At 37.6% G+C, this 20,370-nt stretch overlaps 1 protein-coding gene across 4 annotated transcripts in view; it reads right to left on the bottom strand.

Annotated features, from left to right (window-relative positions):
- bsk (mitogen-activated protein kinase dJNK) overlaps positions 1-20,370 on the bottom strand; it is a 441,364-nt gene that overhangs the window by 281,926 nt on the left and 139,068 nt on the right. The gene's annotated exons all lie outside the window — the stretch shown is intronic.

Raw genomic sequence — 20,370 nt, 5'->3', positions numbered from 1 at the left:
TTAATTTCGCTGTAACGGGGATTTTTAACGTCCTTTCAGAAGTTTTACCGTACTGTAAACACATCGAAGAAAATAACGACTAGCGTAACTAGACATAGAAGTTAATACTTAAAATCGTGTAGGTAATATTTCACTCTAATTTCAAGTTATAAATTTCAATTATTTCATCATATAACTAATGATTTTATTTTATTTTATTTTATTTATTTATTTATTTTTACATAAGGCTAATCTATCAATTTTCCTTAAGTTCATTGTTTCAGTTTTTAAAAATATAAATTTACAAGAAGGAAACGATTTTAGAAATTCCTTTATTCAGATCATCTTTTTCCCAAAATAACAAAACTATTCTTTTCTAAAGGAGAATTTTATAGAAGCTTCAACGATATTCCATGTAAGAGCAACACAGTACTCAGAACTTACTCCAAAACTCACCTACATCAAATACGGAAGCAGAAGGAAACCTGAAAATGTTTTTTTTTTTTTCATCCTTCCAAATATAAATTAAAAAATCATTCTCAACAGAAACTAATAGCATGTATCAGTAACACCAATTTAACCATTTACAGTCATTTTTCCCTTTTCTAACGACTAGCTGACAAAAGGGACCTAAGTTTTCCTTTGACGTATAACTGTGCATTGAAAAGTTTATACGGATTCTTCCACTAATCAAGCAAGTGTGCAGCAACTATAATCTAGCCTCAACAGCTCTAGGAAGTAATGTGTGTCGTAAGTTAGCATCAACTTGATTTTGTTTATAAATTTCCTCACACACCAACGCTAATTTAATAAGTCAAAACCCTAGTTTTTTGGATAGTATATCTAATAAATTAGTGTTAACTATATTCCCTTTAAAATACCTCTTTTACAGAAAGACAACCACGTAAGTGTGACATTGAAATTTAGACACGTAGCCTACTTTCAGAAAAGGTGTTGTAGGCTATATTGTCAAGAATTTCATATTTAATTCCACAATTACCAAGTATCCATCCCCTCGGCCTACTATGTTGCTACATGGTTGTTGTTCACTATTTTTCAAGAACACGGATTTTCCAAGGGGTGGTAAGGGACTTTGGCCCACCCTGTATATATAGTCGCATGAGAACTAGAGGAACGTAACTCCATTTTCGTAGGTTTACAGGCGAGAGGACAAAAATATTACTTTCTTAGAAAGTTGTATTTTTAGTAAGATGGTAATTGAGGTACATTACAACAGATGATCGACAAGAACAGAAGGCGTTACGTTCCATTTACATCAAGTGGGGCTTTCAAAATTATGTCCAAACATGAAGAAAACCAAAACCAACTTTTTGGAGATACGTTCCTCTGGTTTTCATGCGATATTATATATATATATATATATATATATATACACTTTCAATATTCTAATTCTCAATATAGCAGGATTTGAATGCTTAATTTCTTCATAATAACAGTATACTTGTATCCAGAAGTTGAGACATCATGGAAAAGTGACTAGGAAAAGACAGTATAACGCCGATTTAGGAATCAGAGGTGTGGGCTAGCGGTCCTTGATAGTGTCACTGAATAAGTGGAACGACTCGAGCGAGTTGGCTTGCATAAAGAGCCACCTTATGTAGCCGCCGACACACGGCTTGTTGGAATACACGGATTCCATAGGTTGCTCCAAGTTCTCGAGCTAACGCAGATGCAGTGCTGGTAGATGTCGTCAGACAGTGGTCCTTGTGCTGGGTTACCTGCTCCATATTCCGCTTGAATGTCTTCGCCCTTCTGAAATCTTGTCCAGTCTCGAAATTATACTACAAGCCATGTTCAATCTCGCACCCACAGCTCAATGACTCTTCCCCCATTTCTAGTTTCCAAATAATAGATCTATGTGCATTATCAAGATGTTATTATTGAAGGTACATTCCTACCCTCAATATCAGAAGTGTCTACTAAAATCTAAAGTACGAGGTGCATCCAGAAAGTAAGTTCTGAAAATGTTCCAAGATGGCACGAGTGATCAGAGCTGGATGCGCTTGCACATTAATAGACGAGGAACAAGTAGCCATAACTTGGTGCAAAAGAGCAGTTGAGTAGAGTTAGTACTGTGAGAACTATGGTACAGTAAACATGGCTCCACACACAGTCTCCCGCCCAGTGCGAGGCACGTGCGATAGTCAAGTTTCTCGCTAAAAAGCTGTCTGTGTCAGATATCCACCGACAGTTATGTAAAGTATATGGGACTGGATGTCATAAGTGAAGATATGGTCAGAATAAAGTGCAGAAATTCAAGCAGGCCGGATCAATGTGCACGAGAAACATCGTAGTGGTAGAGGCAGATCCAGGGGGAGTGATCGGGGCCATCGCCCTTCCCCCCCCCCCCCCGAAGAGGAAACTTTCTTATTTCATATATATATATAACCCATCCGAGAGTTTGGAGCTATTAAAATTAGTTCTAAGTAGTAGTATTACAACCCATCGTCCCCCCTCCAAAAAAGTCCGTCCTGAATCCGACCCTGCGTAGTGAGTGTGCAGCAAGAAATTATGCAGAACTGGCAGTTCACAATGAACTCTCGTGTCAATTTCCGCAGGTCTTCTGTTCCCTGTTGCATGACTATGCCACCCAACGATTGCATTTTTGGAAGTCGTGTGTGCGATGGATTCCAAAACTGATATAGCGGGATACAGGAAGAAATGCCAGGGCACACTTCGACTTTCTGCACCAGAAAGATAATTAGTTCCTCGATTGCATTGTCACCTAGAACGAAACGTGTCATTGTGACGCCAGCCCTTGTACTGGCGACACAGTAATTCGAGTATTGTTAGTCGCCGGTCCTGCACAATCATCTGCTGCACACTTTCCATCAACTCAGGAGTAACCATGGACAGTCGGTCACTAAGATGTTCTTCATGCATATTGGTCCGGACTGCTGTGAATTGTCTGCACCATCTTCTGACCATACTTTCATTCATGATATCCAGTTCACATACTTCACACAACTGCCGGTGGACTTCTGACGCCGACAGCTTCTCAGCATGGAGAAAGTTGCGTACCTCATTTTAAGCGGGAGACTGTATGCGCGCCAAAAGTGAATAGCCTTTAGAGGAACTTGGGAGCCGTCCACATATTACGTAACGCTGTTTTTGACCAATTTTACCCCTCCCTCCCCTTGTCAGACTTCGTAATGCCAAGCCAAACCCGCCCCCCCCCCTTCGTTATGTAACACTTAAATTTTTGTTTTTTCGCCAATTTTGCTTATTTTGGGAGTTATTACAATACAACACTATTTTAAATGGTAGAACTTTTTATTACAGAATTTTTGTATTCTGCACATATGTGCAGTGTTTTTCGACAATAAATCAACGTACGTTTCAGAAAATGGTAGAAGCGTTATAATATTTTAATCCCATAAGGTTGCTGAAGTAACCAGTCCTAATTCTTCAAAACTGCATACTGTAGTTTTTCCAAGGAGATCGCATCCATCCTTTTAGGTCACCGATTATGACAAGGGAGACATTCTACCGGAAGGTGAAGGTGAAACAAGATCTAAAGAACTAACATCGGCCTCTTTTTCAGCAATCCAGGATGCTTCGTGCATTTGAAATTTGCTAGTGTTGACGATGCAAAGCTCTCTTCCTCGTCGACCACTAATTCGAAGTGGTTGTAAAGCTCCTCCGTGGCTAAGCGGTTAGCGTACGCGCCTTTGGCGTGGGAGACCCGGATTCGATTCCCGGCGGGAGCTCATGTGGTTCGGATTCCACGTTAATCAATAGGTCCACGTCTCATATAGCCTCGCTGCTGAAAGAGACGCTAACTAAAATCAACTCAAATCAACTCGAAGTGGTTGTACACGTGAAGGAGAAGGGACACATCATTTGTGAACAAGTTTTCGCGCATCTTTTAGGCCAGTCAATGAAGGGTCGAATAAATTAAAAATGGTGGAAAGCTGGTACAAATTTTATTTTCTTTATATAAGTGTCCGTAACAACATACTAATTTTGCACCACTCTACCACCTCGGATTTAGCCGCCATCTTGGTAAAAGGGCGCCAAAAATTAGTTTTTTTTTGTAAATATCTCGCATGGAAAGCATTTTAGAGCAAAACATGTTATTACAAAAAAATAATCTACATTAAATTCTCTACAAGAAACGTTCTCTTCATTTTTTTTTTCTCTAGGATGCACCGTTTAGATGTTACAGGCGTGGCAAATTACAAATTTTTCTTTCAGCATCTCTTTATAGCAGAACCTTAACGAAAATTTTGATACTATTTTGTTTTAATGATTTTTCTTATATAAAACATAAATTAATATATTTTTCATTCATTGCAGGTGTGACTAAGGATAAGTAATCCGGTCTATTAGCTCATCTGTGTTCAAGATGTCAACTAAAAATGTTTTATCATCTGTGAGAAACTTCTCGGTGATGGTGTTACATGTATAATAAAAGAACATTAGTAGACTGCAGTATTAAAGTGAAAGATGGAAACGACTGTCAACTTAGGGACTGAGAAGTGTTACACTTCATGAGAGTAGAAAAGTTTACACAAAAACAAGAAGAAGCAAAGCGTTGCTATTACAACGTACTTCTTCACCTACGCCGATAACCCTTAGGTCAGAAGTACTAAGATTTAATTTTCAAGAAGCCTATCTGTTTTGTGGACAATGTTAATCAGATGAATTTTGAAAGGGACATGATAAAAAAAAAAATGTGAGTGAGCGTAAGAGTGTACATCCTATCGAAACCAGTCAAGTTAAAGATTCTATTATGGAAGCAGCCGACAAAAGAAATGACGACTGGGGCAAAGAATTTAGTATTAGGATTGGCAATGTTCATGATTTAGTTGCTGCTGAAGCCAGATATCATTCCTCACGCATGAAGAAGTTCTACAAGAGTTTTTCTGGAATGAAACGTGGTCGTCCGAAAGATAATGTTGTTTCAAATGTAATGGCTTATGATTTCAACTACCTTGAAGCTCAAAAAGAGTGCCAATTTTCATTCAGTGAAATGTTTCAAGATTATAATGATGCACTGCCAACTGAAAAAGCAATAAGAACTAAACTGAAAGAAAATTACCCAAACAAAGAATGTAGAATGCAGAAGAGCCGAAACTTGAAAGAGAGCTTCCTCAGAATATGGTGTACACAGTACTAACGAAGAGAGAACATTAAGAAAATGCTTACTACCATATTTTTGATTAAGATGCACCGCAAGTCCTACTTGCAATGAGGCTGAAAGATATTTTGGTGTAGCTGCTGCAATTATGACATGAGAAATTGTTATACTCCCCCCCCCATTTTGTTCTATCCCCCCTGTTAGTGGTCTTGTTTTTCAAGATAATAGTATCGAGAAGGCATTTTAAGGTTCGAAGAATGAATAAATCAACGTCATTCAAAGATTATCTGCTGGTGGCTTTTCATCAGTTTCATAAACCTGGGATCTGGTATATTCAGCAATTATTTGCCCGGCTGTCATTATGATTCTCAACTTCTTTTCGTCCATATACTTACGCTTTTGACGCTCATACCATGCATCCGTGAGAATTTTATGCCCTGTATCACGGAAGCAAACTATGGACTTGGTTTGTTGGTTGTTGGTATAATAATATCTTCTAAGTAATTTTCTTTCAGTTTAGCTTTTTTTTCAGTTGGTAAAGCATCACTATAATCTTGAAACATTTCATTGAATGAAAATTGGCACTCTTCCTTGTTAGCTTCCACAACGGAATCTTTAACTTGACAGGTTCCGACGCGATGTACACTCTCACGCTCACTCAAATGTTTTATCCTGTCCCTTTAAAAAATTCATCTGATTAACATTGTCTACAAAACAGATAGGCTTCTTGAAAATTAAATCTTAGTACTTCTGATCTAAGGCTTATCGGCGTAGGTGATGAAGTACGTTGTAATAGCAACGCTTTCCTACTTCTTGTTTTTGTGTAAACGTTTCTACTCTTTCCATGAAATGTAACACTTCTCAGTCCCTTAAGTAGACAGTCGTTTCCATCTTTCACTTTAATACTGCAGTCTACAAATGTTCTTTTACTATACATGTAACACTATAACCGCTACCAGGTTACAGAAGTACTTTTTGTGGACGCTCTGTATATTTCGTAAAGACAGTGATTATTATTTTCGATTTATAATTTATTTTGCGACGCAAATAAGTTCTTTCTTCGGTGGGAATTGCTTCCTATCCACGCAACTGGACCAAGAAGTCTTTCATTGTTTTTTCTTATATATATTTAAAACATTGCTTTTTGGTGAGAACATTTCAGTGAGCGACGAACGTTTTCAGTGTTTCTCCCTGACTTAATATCCACAGTATATATTCTGCAGTTATTTGGAACTGAATTAAGTGCTTTCTTTAATCATTTATGGAAATACTAGCTGACCATATGTTCATACACCAGAGAGACGCCAACCTCATCGCTTTTGCAGTTTCTTATGTGTACTTTCACACGCCCGAGTTATCGCAATGTCTGGCGAATCGTGGCCAGTGGACTAAAATTAACAAATTCTGTTCCGTATTCTGTTTGCATGTGCATACAGGTGATTTAACTGAGTGGTTTTTAGAATGAACTGCCAACACTCTTCAGTCAACCATTGCAACTCGTATCTCGAACCTTTGCGCTCGAGGAGTTTAACTCCGGAATTTTGTGCAGCCACTACGAACGTCGCGTCGGAAATTAAGTATGACTTTATATTAAGGGGCATAAGCTATTAGCCGGTGAAGGACGTTTTCTTACGGCTAGCCCAAACTAGTGAAGTCCCAGGTTCACATACCTTGTGCATATTATAAACGCGCCCTCCAACATTAACATTCCACTTTGGAAATTCAACTTTTTCCCCAGTGCTCTTCCCCGAAGTGCGTCAATGGTGTGAGAAAAGCATTTACAGTGAAATCTGAATCATAATGTCCTATATATATATATATATATATATGTGTGTGTGTGTGTGTGTGTGTGTGTGTGCGTGTGCGTGTGTGCAGAGTTAAGTGTTGTGATCATTTCTCTTTGTTCTTTTTTTAATAGTATTCTAATAAATAAGTATAGTGTCATTTAACCCAGTGTGTTTTCGTTGTATGTGTGAATGATATTTGTGTGCGTTGCGGTCTGGATGACCGTCTGATCGTCCGTGAGGTTTTTCGAGACGAGACATCCGAACCTCTCGCCATCTAATGCTCATCTCATCATTGAGACCGACGAGCGATTTGGAAACAATTTGTAATCCCTTCTTGGAGAGGCGCTTCAACGTCTTACTCAGGTAAGTCCTCGTCTCCAGCAAATATCCATTGGCAGGACAACGGAGGACAGACTGCTATGAGGCGATTACTAATAAATATCCGCCCGAACTGAGACGACGAATTGGTTACAAATAAATGACGCCCGAACAGCGACCCGATCCCCAGTTGGTTACAACACCATTACCGAGAAGTTTCTCACAGATAAAACATTTTTTAGCTGACATCTTGAACACAGATGATCTAATAGACCTGATTACTTATCCTTAGTCACACCTGCAATGAATGAAAAATATATTAATTTATATTTTATATAAGAAAAATCATTAAAACAAAATAGTATCAAAATTTTCGTTAAGGTTCTGCTATAAAGAGATGCTGAAAGAAAAATGTGTAATTTGCCACGCCTATAACATCTAAACGGTGCATCCTAGAGAAAAAATGAAGAGAACGTTTCTTGTAGAGAATTTAATGTAGATTATTTTTTGTAATAACATGTTTTGCTCTAAAATGCTTTCCATGCGAGATATTTACAAAAAAAACTAATTTTTGGCGCCCTTTTTTCAAGATGGCGGCTAAATCCGGGGTGGTAGAGTGGTGCAAAATTAGTATGTTGTTACGGACACTTGGTTATATATGTTTTAATACTATTTTGAGACATTTTCTTGTACAAATATGCAGATACAGGGAAAAGGAATTTTTTTAACCGCTGGACATAACAAGCACTAAATATAGTACAAGAGGGTATTTTTATGCTGAATATGAACATCACATTCAACTGCATAGATTTTACACATTTTACTTCATAGGGTTAAGAAGAGCAAGAATTTTAATATTATTACATATTTCTTTTAAACTATATAAAATTATAGACTTCCGTATATGGGAACTTTCTGATACAACGTTCCATTTACTTGCACGGAATATCGGAAATTCCACTTTCGAATCAGTTTCAGGAATAAATTATATTTACATTGGTTATCCTCTCCAAAATTCCACTGGGTAATGAAGTGTGACAAACAGTGTGGCGAAAAGGAAGGAAAAGCTTTTAAGAATCACTGGATATACCTGCGTAACATTTTGTTGGGTATTTTAATACATAGAAAAAAATTACTCACTCGTATGAATTCGATATGCAGTCTTCGGAAGCTGTTTTAACAACTGGATTACGCCCACAAAAATTTTGGATATGAAGGCTTTTGATACAGAGAATTACTAATGCTCATTCACTCATACGAGCTTAATATGTTATATTTTGTTCAGCTGCACGAACTTTCGAAATTCCACCCCGAAGAAGAAAAGGAAAGAGGAATTTTACTATATTTACTTTTTATTCGTTGGTAAAAGTGTATAAAACTTGCAATATGGAGCTTCTTCTTTCAAATAACGTGAATGTCGTTTTCTTGCTAGAATTTTATAAGAGTCCAGAAAAGACCCTATGGAGGGAAAAGAAATCTCAAAATATTTTCCACACTAACACGTGTGAGTACCTACTCAAACTAATACGGAAACCACTCTAGAGTGTGGCAGACCACAATACAAGGGTCTGAAATGATGTTAAAAAAAAAAAACTATAACGGAATAAAAATTTCATCAACCAAGGTCATCCCGAGACAGTATCAATAATCCGTTTCATCTACTTTGGTGAACTCCGACGTGTGAACATCCAGGGAAACGAGTATGGAAATAAAATTATCAACTTTCATCCAGTGATGGCTGCTATGTAAACGAATGATCACACTACATGGCCTGTTAATACTCTTCCATAAAAGTCCATTGACATGACAGTGTTAGCGCAACGAGAATACTGTTGCGTTGAAATACCGATTCGGGAATAATTACGTCGAAGAGAGTTCTGTTCCTGATTGAAAGGAAAGCTTTATTGACATCAACGCTTAAAAATGTGAGTCCTATGAAAAGTTAGATTTAAAAGTAGTAGTAGTAGTATTCAATAAAACATCCTCTGAATTCTGCTCGTTCGACAGATGACGAACTGATTTGTTAAGACAATCTGCCAGAGGTTATAATGAGTAAATCTGCGAAGCACCGTCAGGGTTTCCACTCCAATATTTATGACACCATATTGAGTAGTTTGAGTGGAGCGGACTCCTTAAACAGATAAACAGTCAATTTGGATTGTTCTCGTAATGCAGAGTAAAGTATATGGAACAAATAAAACGCAAGTCACCAATCCCTCTTGAGATGATTTGTATTTCTTCGTAGAACACTAAGTATTACATTTCGAAAAACATTAACAGGTTGTACAACGTCAAGCGACATTCTTAAGTTCACCATGTGAGTTAGCATACGTTTGAAGGAAAGTAGATACTCAGGTTGATGAAAAAAAAAAAGTGATCAAATGTAAGTCTTATTAATATAAAACTAGTTGAACTTGCCCTCTATACACAGCGCATCATTCCCATATGAGCATGAATCTCCTTGTCATTCCTCACATCTGTACATGCCCCTTTACAGACACAAGTGAAAGACGTCTTGATAAAAATGATTTTTTCAGTATCTCGCACAGTTTGCAAGATTGAGCCTACTTCCTGTTGAAGTTTCTAATTCATGCGTGATCAGTGTTTCCTTTCTTCTTGCAAGCAGTATGTAACAAGCAAATACATTACATACACAATTAATTATAGTCAGTGATATACGGTATTCATTGGGCAAAACACTGAAAACAATAAAGATTCATCTTAACCTGGAGGAATATTATCCTTCGCTTTCCATTATCATTTGTCCATGAAACAACCGCTTGAGAGATAAACAACTCCTGTATACAGCTATGTTCTGTTGGTTGAGTTGATTTTTAGTTTAACGTTCCTTTCAGCAGCGAGGCTATATAAGACAGGACCTACTGATTTAACGTGAGATCCGAACCACATGAGCTCCCGCCGGGAATCGAACCCGGGTCCAATGTTGTGTTGGAATGTATAACTCACAGGATATGAAGCTTTACTTTTCTAAAATTTCAACACTTCCAGTGTACCCCTAAAAATTGTAATAAAGAAATAATAGCCACTTTTTTTTAATATTCTATCAGAACTGGACAATCTATACAAAATTTGGAATCGACCAGCGAAAACAGCGTTATTAACACCTGCGGTTTTCGAGATCTCATTGTCGAAAGGATTGGAGACAAACATATAAACCTGGCATTTTAATAGATAGATTTGAAACTATTGTTCTTAAAATTATCCTGGTAATTGAACTACAGTTGAAGGATAAGCACTAACGTCGTCCTATGTTACATAATTTTCAAACTTACTATCAATGTATAGATTTTTTCTCAAACAGTACTTTGGGGGCGCGGTGGCTCAGTGGCAGAGCGTTCACCTCCGGTGCTTGGGATCCCTGGTTCGATTCCAGCTCGCGCCGTGTGGACTCTTTGTAGTGGACAAACACCGTGCTCGTGGGTTTTCTCGGGGTTCTCCCGTTTCCTCCCACTTTCTTCATTCCGCCATTTCATTCATTTCTCATCATCACCGTCTCCTTTAGCCTAACCGGCATAAACGTGGGACGTAAAACTCAAAGATTTCATTATTTCATTTTTTCAAACAGTAGTTCGTGGACCACCGGTGATCAATAGCGTGGTGTTGGGTACACGAGGCGGAATGTAATAATTTTCCAGTCACAATTAGGAGATAAAATAACTTAAGTACACCAACAGCTGACACTTTAAGGAAAATATTAGTGATGAGCAAATCCAAGACCAAGACCAAGACCCGGGTGGTCTTGGTCTTGGTCTTGGTCTTGGTCTTGCACTGGAACCCTCGGTCTTGGTCTTGGTCTTGGTCTTGCACACCTAGTCTTGGTCTTGGTCTTGGTCTTGCACACCCAGTCTTGGTCTTGCTTGCAAGAGTCTTGCAAGTTTTGCTTTTAAGAAATCTATGCTTGTCATAAGTCAATTTTACTCTGGATATAAGGGATAATAAATCCTACATTGCGTCAATGGTGAGGGAAATACAGTGTATGTTTCTAAATGTAATATATTTTACCTTCGTGTAAGTGTGATGATACTGTACAACATAGGCGATGGCCTTTACTTTTTTTTTCAATGGGTGATCACGCTTCATTACTTATAAGATAAATCTCAACATTTCGTAATATTTTTATATGTTTTAACAGACCCAATACTCCACTGGTTCCCAAACTGGGGAGACTACCCCCTGACAGTGAGCATGAAAGAAAACCAAGACGGCACAAATACCATAAATTGCAAAATTATTTTTACACTCTAAAGGCGTCAGATTTTTTTTTTCTTTACAACCACGATTAGCTCATCTTTGTATTGAACAAACTCCCAATTAAATATTGAAATTTTGTTTTACTGATTCTAATATGTACTGTATGGGACAGAAACAAGGACATTACGCAAAAACAATGAAACAATTAGACTTTTGAAATGTGGGCATGGAGAAAAAGGAGCGAATCAGCTGGGTTGAACGGAAAACGAATACGAAGGTTTTAGAAATATTAGCAGTAGGGAAGAAAAGAAGAATTTTAGATGTAATTAAGAGGACATTGGCTGAGGAGGAACTGTATTATGAGGGACGTGCTAGAGGGAGGGTGCGAAGGAGATTGTAGTTGAAGAAAGATATTAAGACAGAAAATTGCTACGTTAAGACGAAGAGACTAACTGAGGACCACAGTCATCGAAGCTTCTCAGCTGCAGCAAGTGACCTGCCAATAATGGCAGAATAGCTATTATTATGTCGATGATGATATGTTTTGCAATATTGACCAAAAAAGAGAGAAAAAATTAAAATAATAATAATTAAACCTTTTAATATTTTAGAATATGAAATGAAATTAAATTTGTGAGTTTTACGTCCCACGATTATACCGGCTAGGCTAAAGGAGACAGTGATGATGAAAAATAAATGAAAATGGTGGAAAGAAGAAAGTGGGAGGAAACCCACACACACGTTGTTTGCCCACCACAAAGTTTACTTGGCGGGGGCTGGGATCGAACGCGGGACCCCAAACACCAGAGCTGAACGCTCTACCACTGAGCCACCGCGGCCCCAATATTTTAGAATAATTTGAGTGAAAACTGAAAACGACTTAACTGTCTATGTCTTTTGTGTAAATTCAATTTATATAAATACTTTTGACCTACATTAGAAATACATAATAACGGCATAAAACTTCAAGTTATGTGAAATAAGTACGAAATCACTCTCAGTTGTGAATATAGATTATTTATTGTTGTATAATGTTATATCGTTGAATCCTAGATATGCCGTATACCTAAGGGGGCTATAAGTTATATTGATAAACAATTATTCAACGTATAAGCATCCACCTATGAAATCAAACTTGCGGTCACATGCGCTAAGTTTCTGTCAATGTCATGAAAATGTTATTTCAATATTAATTTTATAAGTACGCATTAAAAATTTCCAACGGATGCCTGAACCTCAGAGCCAAGGCCATACCCATGTAGTCGGCACCTATGGTGTACGGAATTGCCGATGTTCAATACTACATTTCTTTAGTTTTGGAAGAAGAACACTACTAATATGTTTTGAAATGAAATGAAATATCTAGTTTAACGTCCCACGATTATTACACTGAGGCTAAGGGAAACAGTGATGATGAGAAATGGTGGAATGAAGAAAGTACGAGGAAACGGGAAAACCCACGCACAAGGTGTGTTTGTTCACCAAAGAAGCTCACATAGCGCAAGCTGCAATCGAACCAGGGCTCCATGTACCAGAGGTGAACGCTCTACTACTGAGCCACCGTGGCCATAACATTTTCTAGTTTATTTTTACTTATCCACTTCTTATGGACACAACTATTATTCGTATGATTTCCCAAAATCAATCATGGGCCGTCGTGAATGATCAAATAATGACCAAAGTAAATCAGACACTGAAGTTATTATATCTTGTAACAATTCATAGAATTATGCTTTCGGTCGTCTCGTGAACAACCGATTCAAAAAACGACATACTGTAGCTATATGTTACAGGAGCAGATCGACTCACATGGATTGCATGAACTTCTGGGAACACATTCACTCCGGCGGTATTTTTACTGAAGCCAAGAAGTTCACGTGAAAGATGTAATGATTTCCCCCTTCCTTTTTACATTCTATAAAAAATTAAGTAGTACCATACTTGTGCAAGACTCTTGCGCAAGAGTCTTGGTCTTGGTCTTGGTCTTGCAGGTATGGTCTTGGTCTTGGTCTTGGTCTTGCACCCCTTGGTCTTGGTCTTGGTCTTGCATCGGGATTCCTGGTCTTGGTCTTGGTCTTGGTCTTGCATGCAAGACTCTTGCAAAAACTGCAAGACCAAGACTCTTGCGCTCATCACTAGAAAATATATACAGAGAAAGAGAGAGAGAGAGAGAGAGAGAGAGAGATTGGACAAAAAATCTAAAACGTTTGCAAAAGTGTGAAAATCATATCTAGTATGGTGTGGGGCCTCCTTTTGCGTCCAAAACAGCTTCGATCCGACGTGGAATGGATGTATACAGCTCCTGAATCGTGGTGTGTGGAATTTTGTACCATTATTCCTCCAAACCATGCTCCAGTTCCTTAAGGAATGCTGGTGGAGGGTAATGAGACCGCCTTTCTAACTCAGACCACAATGGCTCAATGATGTTCAGATCTGGTGATTGTGGGACCCAGAAGAGGTGTGATAGCTCCCGGTCATGTTTCTCAAACCATGATTTCATCCTTTTTGCAGCGTGACAGGGTGCCAAATCATCTTGGTAGATACCGTCACCATCAGGGAACAATATCTGGGCCATGGGTAGAACCTGGTCCCCCAAAATGGCCCCATACGCATTAGCATTCACCATTCCATGCAGGGCTATGATGGGAGCTGCAGAAAACCACGATATCACTGCCCATACTGTAGCAGAACCACCCCCATGCTTTACAGTTGGGAGCAGACAGTCTGTATCATAGACCTGCGATGGTGTTCTCCATACGTAAACACGACCGGTTGTTGGAAACTAGGTGAAGGTCGATTCATCGGACCACACTACGTGTTTCCACCAGAGATGGAGTGGGTCGGTGGGTCAAGTTTTCTGAGTGGTCAGTGGATCGTGGGTCCACAGCATGTGACCCACTGTAACACCACCCACCATGACCCACTGCGACCCACCACCCACCATGACCTACTGCGACCCAACACTCACTATGACCCACTGCGACCCACCGACTCAGTCTGACCTACCGACTAACTCTGCTTACTGCATTGTAGACAGTGTCTTCTGAAGACTGGTAAATTTGTCTTCGTTTTACTTTCAAGACCTTAATTTCCCTTCCTTTTCCATTTGTTTCTGTCTACTTACCTGAGGAGTTTATCTAACCAAGCGTAAAGGGAACTTTTCAGGTACTTTTGGATATTGATATTTGTAATTGTAATAATAGCAATAGGGCTTATACTACTACTTGGCTTTCGAGATCTGTGAGTTTTTAGAGGAGCTAACTACTGGAAAAAAATTACATTTTTGAATCTCTGTAATATATAAATGATTATATAAAAATTGAATGTAACTATGTATGCCTGATTATCACGGTCAAATTGCAAAGTCAAATTAAATTACTTTTGGTATATAGTAAGGCCTTAATCCAAACTAGGATGTTATATTGCTTTCATTATAATACATAATATCCTAAGGAGGTAGTGAGGATCCGAAATTTTGCGGGAAAAAAAATAGTATTTCGCAAGCCGTTAAACTTACGGAGCTGAAATTCAGTATATTAACTCTTTATTGAAAATAAACAGAATGTGTACTAGCATTTTTTTAAAATTCTCCTTTGTGGAGGGAGGCACTTTCTATATATGGAAAATTGGTAGTGACTTGGTTTGTAAAAATGACCGAAAACGAGTTAAGAAAAAAAAATCAAACAAAAAATACAGTGCTTTCCTTCATATTACCATTGCTTTCTACTATAATAATTGTTGAAGCTTATGTTTATTATATGGAGCGCTTACAGCACAGGGCAATCAACCCATAAAGTTGTGAGAAAAATAGACATAAAATTTGTACTGTAAGCTTAATTACACGAAAATTTTAAGTTTGGATTGTACGCATACTTATATGGAATTTTTTTTCTTTTTTTTTTTTCCTTTTCGTTGGTCCACTTACCTTAGCTGGGAACTTTCAAATTTCATCCTTTTTTCCACTGAAAAGAATCGATAATTCAACAAGGAAATAATTATACTATGATAATTTAATTGAAATTCATCGTAATTTGGCACATGGCAAACAGCAGTGTGGTAATTCAAGGGGAAGAAAGAGGGAAATTCCCATTCACCTCTGAACACTTTCCAGGAACCTAGTTCCCTTTCGCTTTCTAGAGGGGGGAGGAAGCTTTGTATGGCATCAAACCTTCGTGTGTAATTACAAAAATTAAATTTATAAACAAATAAGAAATCATCAGTTCATCAGGCTTTAATTGATAATGTATTCACAAGATTCCCTATCGAAGGTATGGTAGATGAAATTTCTGTTCTCCATGAGTTCACATTGCCAACTGACATGGTCGATATGGGAAAGATGTTGTATAGTGATACAGAGATGATACTTCTTGCTGAGTATTTCAAAACTGACCGGAAAAAATACCAGACTTAAGTCTAACAAGCAGATTGTCGATGAGGAGTTGCAGAATCGGGTAGAAGTATTATTAATTTCCACGACAGAGTGCGAACGGGGAATTCCCCTTATGAATTTACAGATGACTGATATTAGAAATAGACTAAGTGCTCAAACATTGTCTAACTTGTTGCTCATCAATGTTAATGGCCCACCGTTAGACAAGCTCAAAGTAGTTGAGCTAGTTATTTCTTGGCTGAAGGATGGACATCATTCCGCTGCGGATGATTTACCACGAAAAAGTTCTGGAGGCCAACAGGAAATACACCCGATTTCAGATTTGTTTTAAGGTGGCTAATTACAAGTTACGGAAAATGTATACTTGTATTACTAATGGCTTAATTATGTTTTTCAACTTTGTACCTAATTTTTAATAAGTTTCTTCTTTGCTTTAGTAAACTACTTTGAATAAATATTCATAATAATTGCAATTATGTATATTTGTAACTTAAATTTAACGTGGTGTTTTAGTGATTACACAATTTTCAATTATGAGCATACTTTATGGAGATGCACTCACAGAGGGTACTCGAGCACCTTTATACACTATGAAAAACTTATTTTCAAGTCGTTTGTGAGAAAAATACTGTGAACTGAGAAACCATAACCTTTTCCATACTGTACAGGGTTATTTTCCTGTGAATAGAAGTTTCTTTTGGAATGCGTTGAGAAATTAACACTTGTAAGAATACTCTTTTAGTACAAGTATATTTTATGCACACACTAATTTCCCCCACCTCGAACTGTTTAAATTTCCTCACTGACAAACACTTTACCAATTTATATCATAAAGGTCAGATCCACCGTTATTGTAACAGAGTGGTGCTTGAGCGATTGACTAGAAATTCAAACTCCGATTAGTGACAATTTCACAGTCTTGTTTTATTACAAGTGTTAACTCTTTAGTCAGTACAGAAGAGGCCGTGGATCGTGTTCAAAATTGATGACGATGTATTTTGGTGAGTAACAGTAGGTCACAGTGGATGAGAGTGGTTCATGGTGGGTGATGAGTAAGAGTGGGTCACGGTGAGTGGTGGGTCAGTGGGTCGTGGGTTAAGTTTTCATTGACCCAGCCACCTCTGGTTTCCACTGCTCATGAGTCCACGCCTTGTGGTCCTTGCACCACTGATACGCCTCTTCGCATTTACTGCTGTGACCAGGGGTTTGACGGTAGCGGCCCTGCCATGAATTTTTATTTTATGAAGTTCCCGTCGCACTGTTTTCGATGAAACCGGGTTCTGTAGGCCAGAATTGAGTTCAGACGTAATTTTCATTGCAGTGGTCTTCTTTTTAGCTGCTACAATTCGTTTTAATGCCCTCCGGTCCCTATCTGACAGGACTGTCTTTCGACCACTGTTGTGATTTACAGACGTCGTTTGCCCATGAATTGTGTATGCCCTCGTGACATTGGACACAGTGCCTTTCCATACCCCCACAATGTTCGCCACTGAAGCTCCAACCAGACGGGCACCAACGACCATGTCTCTTTGGAAGTCTGTCAGGTCGCACATTTTACCACACCACTTTTACACCACGACACTCACAGGTGAACTGGTTATTGCTGACGGAAGAGGAAGGTCCATATTGCACAATGAAAACAAAAGACGATCTATCTGGTCAAAAGCGGAATGTTTTAAATAATGGGAAAATACATACATTATTGTTATCTTCAGTTTCTTCATCTTTAGTTTCGAGAACTGAGATTATAGTTCTCGGTTAATTTCGAAGTGTGGAACAGAAGAACTACTGGATTCTTGTTTTTATTAACGGAAGTTCCTGCTTTTTCAGTAACTGGACTCCTGTCGTTTGTACTTCCGTGTACATTTTATTAGTCATCTTTTACATTTCTCTGCATCTTGCTTCATAAACTTTCAAAGAAGAAGAAAAAACTTTCTATATTTGCCACCCACATATCTTACCATTCGGAAAATATTTTTACTCTTTCTTCCTCCATTCACCGTTTTAAGAAATGTAGTAATTCTTTCATTAGACCGTCCGACTTTCCAGAAGAGTTCTGAGAAGACTGTAACACAATTTCCTTCTTTCAGTAGTTTGTGATATTCAATGCCATACGAGTTGAAGCGATATAGATTCCACAAGTCTTGAACCCATTACGTATTATAGACAGATTAATACACTCAGTATTAATCAGAAGAGGATCAAATTGTTCTTAACTGTTACTGTTTTTACTTTATAATGATTAACGTTACAATCCGAATCGGTTGATTTCTGTCACTTCGGTTTAAATGGAGATATTAGAATGGAAATTAAATAAATCTTAGAAGTCTAATTGACTACATAAAACCGCTTCTCCTATTTATTACTGTTTCTATTCTATAGCGATCAACGTTAAAACTGGAAGTGGCTGACATCTTAAACTTCCGGTTTCAATAGGGGTTAAGAAAGAGGATCGTACGTATTCAGAGAATGCTAACTTGATTTTTTTAAACGTTTCTAGCTAACTTTTACCATTTTTACTCTACGTAGACCAATACTGAAAACGGAAGTTGTAGCGGATTTCTCCCGCATTTGGTTTTAGTAGAGAGTAGATGAAGAGGGAATATATTCTTGGGACGCTTCACTGACTTCTCTATGTCATCGTTTCTACTCCATAATAAACAACGTTAAAACTGAATGTGGTTGATTTCTGCCACTTCTGGTTTTAGTAGACAGTTAAGGATGGAGATGAAATATCTTCTTGAGACGTTTAATTCATCACAGGAAACCACTTCCATTATATGTTATCGTTTTCGTTCTATAATAATCAACGTAAAAACCGATATGCATAATACTTTATATCTATCACTTCCGGTCTGTGTATCACCTCATAAATGAACTCTTAATGCTCTATATCCTAATCAAATTTAGTGGTGTTCCATCAAATAGTTCTTGAGATTTTCATGTCTTCCGGACGGACGGACACACAGACAGGGTTTTGATAAGCCAATCTCCTTAACAAGATTTGTTTCTAATTGTAGTACTTTTGTCTACAAAACAAAATTTCTAGCCTCATGAACATTCGAAAACAAATCTTGAGGAAAAGTTATTCCTGTCAGGGGAGATAAAATTTGTCAAGGGGTGAAATCCGTGGCATCCCCGAGTCAATTCACGCACTAGGAAGAATAAGCGATTTAATTCATTATACATATTATATATATATATATATATATATATATATATATATATATATATACTACTAAATCACTAGGGGCAGCAGTTTTTCGGAAGTTACGAAATCGCGAAAGTTTTCCGACAAAGCCAAGAGTTGGTTTTTCAACGAACTACGTCAAATTGAGTAAGGAAATAGGTATTTTGAAGTCGCGACAAAATGCGATAACTGACATTTTGAGCGAAATATGCCGCAAAACGCGACAAACTGCGAATTTTTAACGTTAATTTCCATTGTTAAAATACAGAAATAAAAAGTATAATTTTCCAAGCAACGTTTTCATTTTGCAACTGGCAACGCTGATTACTACTAACTTCCGTTTCACGTTCATAGCTGGTAGTTGTAGAATGTCGAACATTCAGCATCGTGTTAAAATAGCAGAAATTCTCACTTTGGTGTTTTTCTGGAATACGTAGGCTGAGAGTTTATAATTTTAAAAATGGTGAATGAAAAGCGTACGGTACAAGATCGCGCAAGCGAATTTGCCAGTGAAGGCTTATACCTAAGTGATATCCAAACGTTAATGTGTAAATTTTGCAATTCACGCATTGAATGGAATAAGAAAGACACTGTACAAAACATATAAAGTCGGTAGAACATAAATATAACAGAGACAAAGTTGAATGTGGACCAAGCAGGGCGAAGCGACAAATTACATTGGAAGGCTTTGCAAATGCGCAGAAGGCAAAAGTAGAAAAGACTGAGTTCATAAATAAGACTACCGAGATATTGCTGAAGTGGTGCTGAAGTGCAATATACCCATAGAAAAAAGTTGACCACCCTGTATTTCGTGCGTGGTTGATGAAGTACATGCCTGACGAAAGACTTGTAAAAGAAGAAAGAAGTAATTTGTTGTTAGTAACTGCATAAAGAATGATTTTAATGTCCTTATTGTCCATGTATTATTGTTTATTATTTATTTTATATTGGGCCTACCTATATTAGAGTTTGTATATTAGAGCTTGCAAAATAATTCACTCAGCGAAAAAATGAGAATTTTTTATATCTTAAAATGCGAAAAAATGCGAAACTTTTAATTCCAAATGCTAAATGTTTAATTTCAAATTGCGAAAAACTCCTGCCCCTATAAATTACTAAAATGGATTAAATCGCTTATTCTTCCTTGTGTGTGAATTGACGCGGGGAGGCCACGGATTTCACCTCTTGACAAATTTTAAGAGTGTATTATATATATATATATATATATATATATATATATATATATATATATATATATATATATATATCACTCTTAAAAAAGACAATAGTTTCGATTACTCGATCCCTTGGTGTTTGTAAAATTGTCGGATACAAATGGTGATCAGTTAGCGACTTCCTAAACCATTACTTCTAAAGAAACAAAAAAGGA

This window comes from Thermobia domestica, chromosome 5, assembly GCF_964235325.1.
Source record: "Thermobia domestica chromosome 5, izTheDome1.hap1.1, whole genome shotgun sequence".
NCBI classification, from domain to species: domain Eukaryota; kingdom Metazoa; phylum Arthropoda; class Insecta; order Zygentoma; family Lepismatidae; genus Thermobia; species Thermobia domestica.
This window is presented reverse-complemented; position numbering and strand designations above follow the sequence as displayed.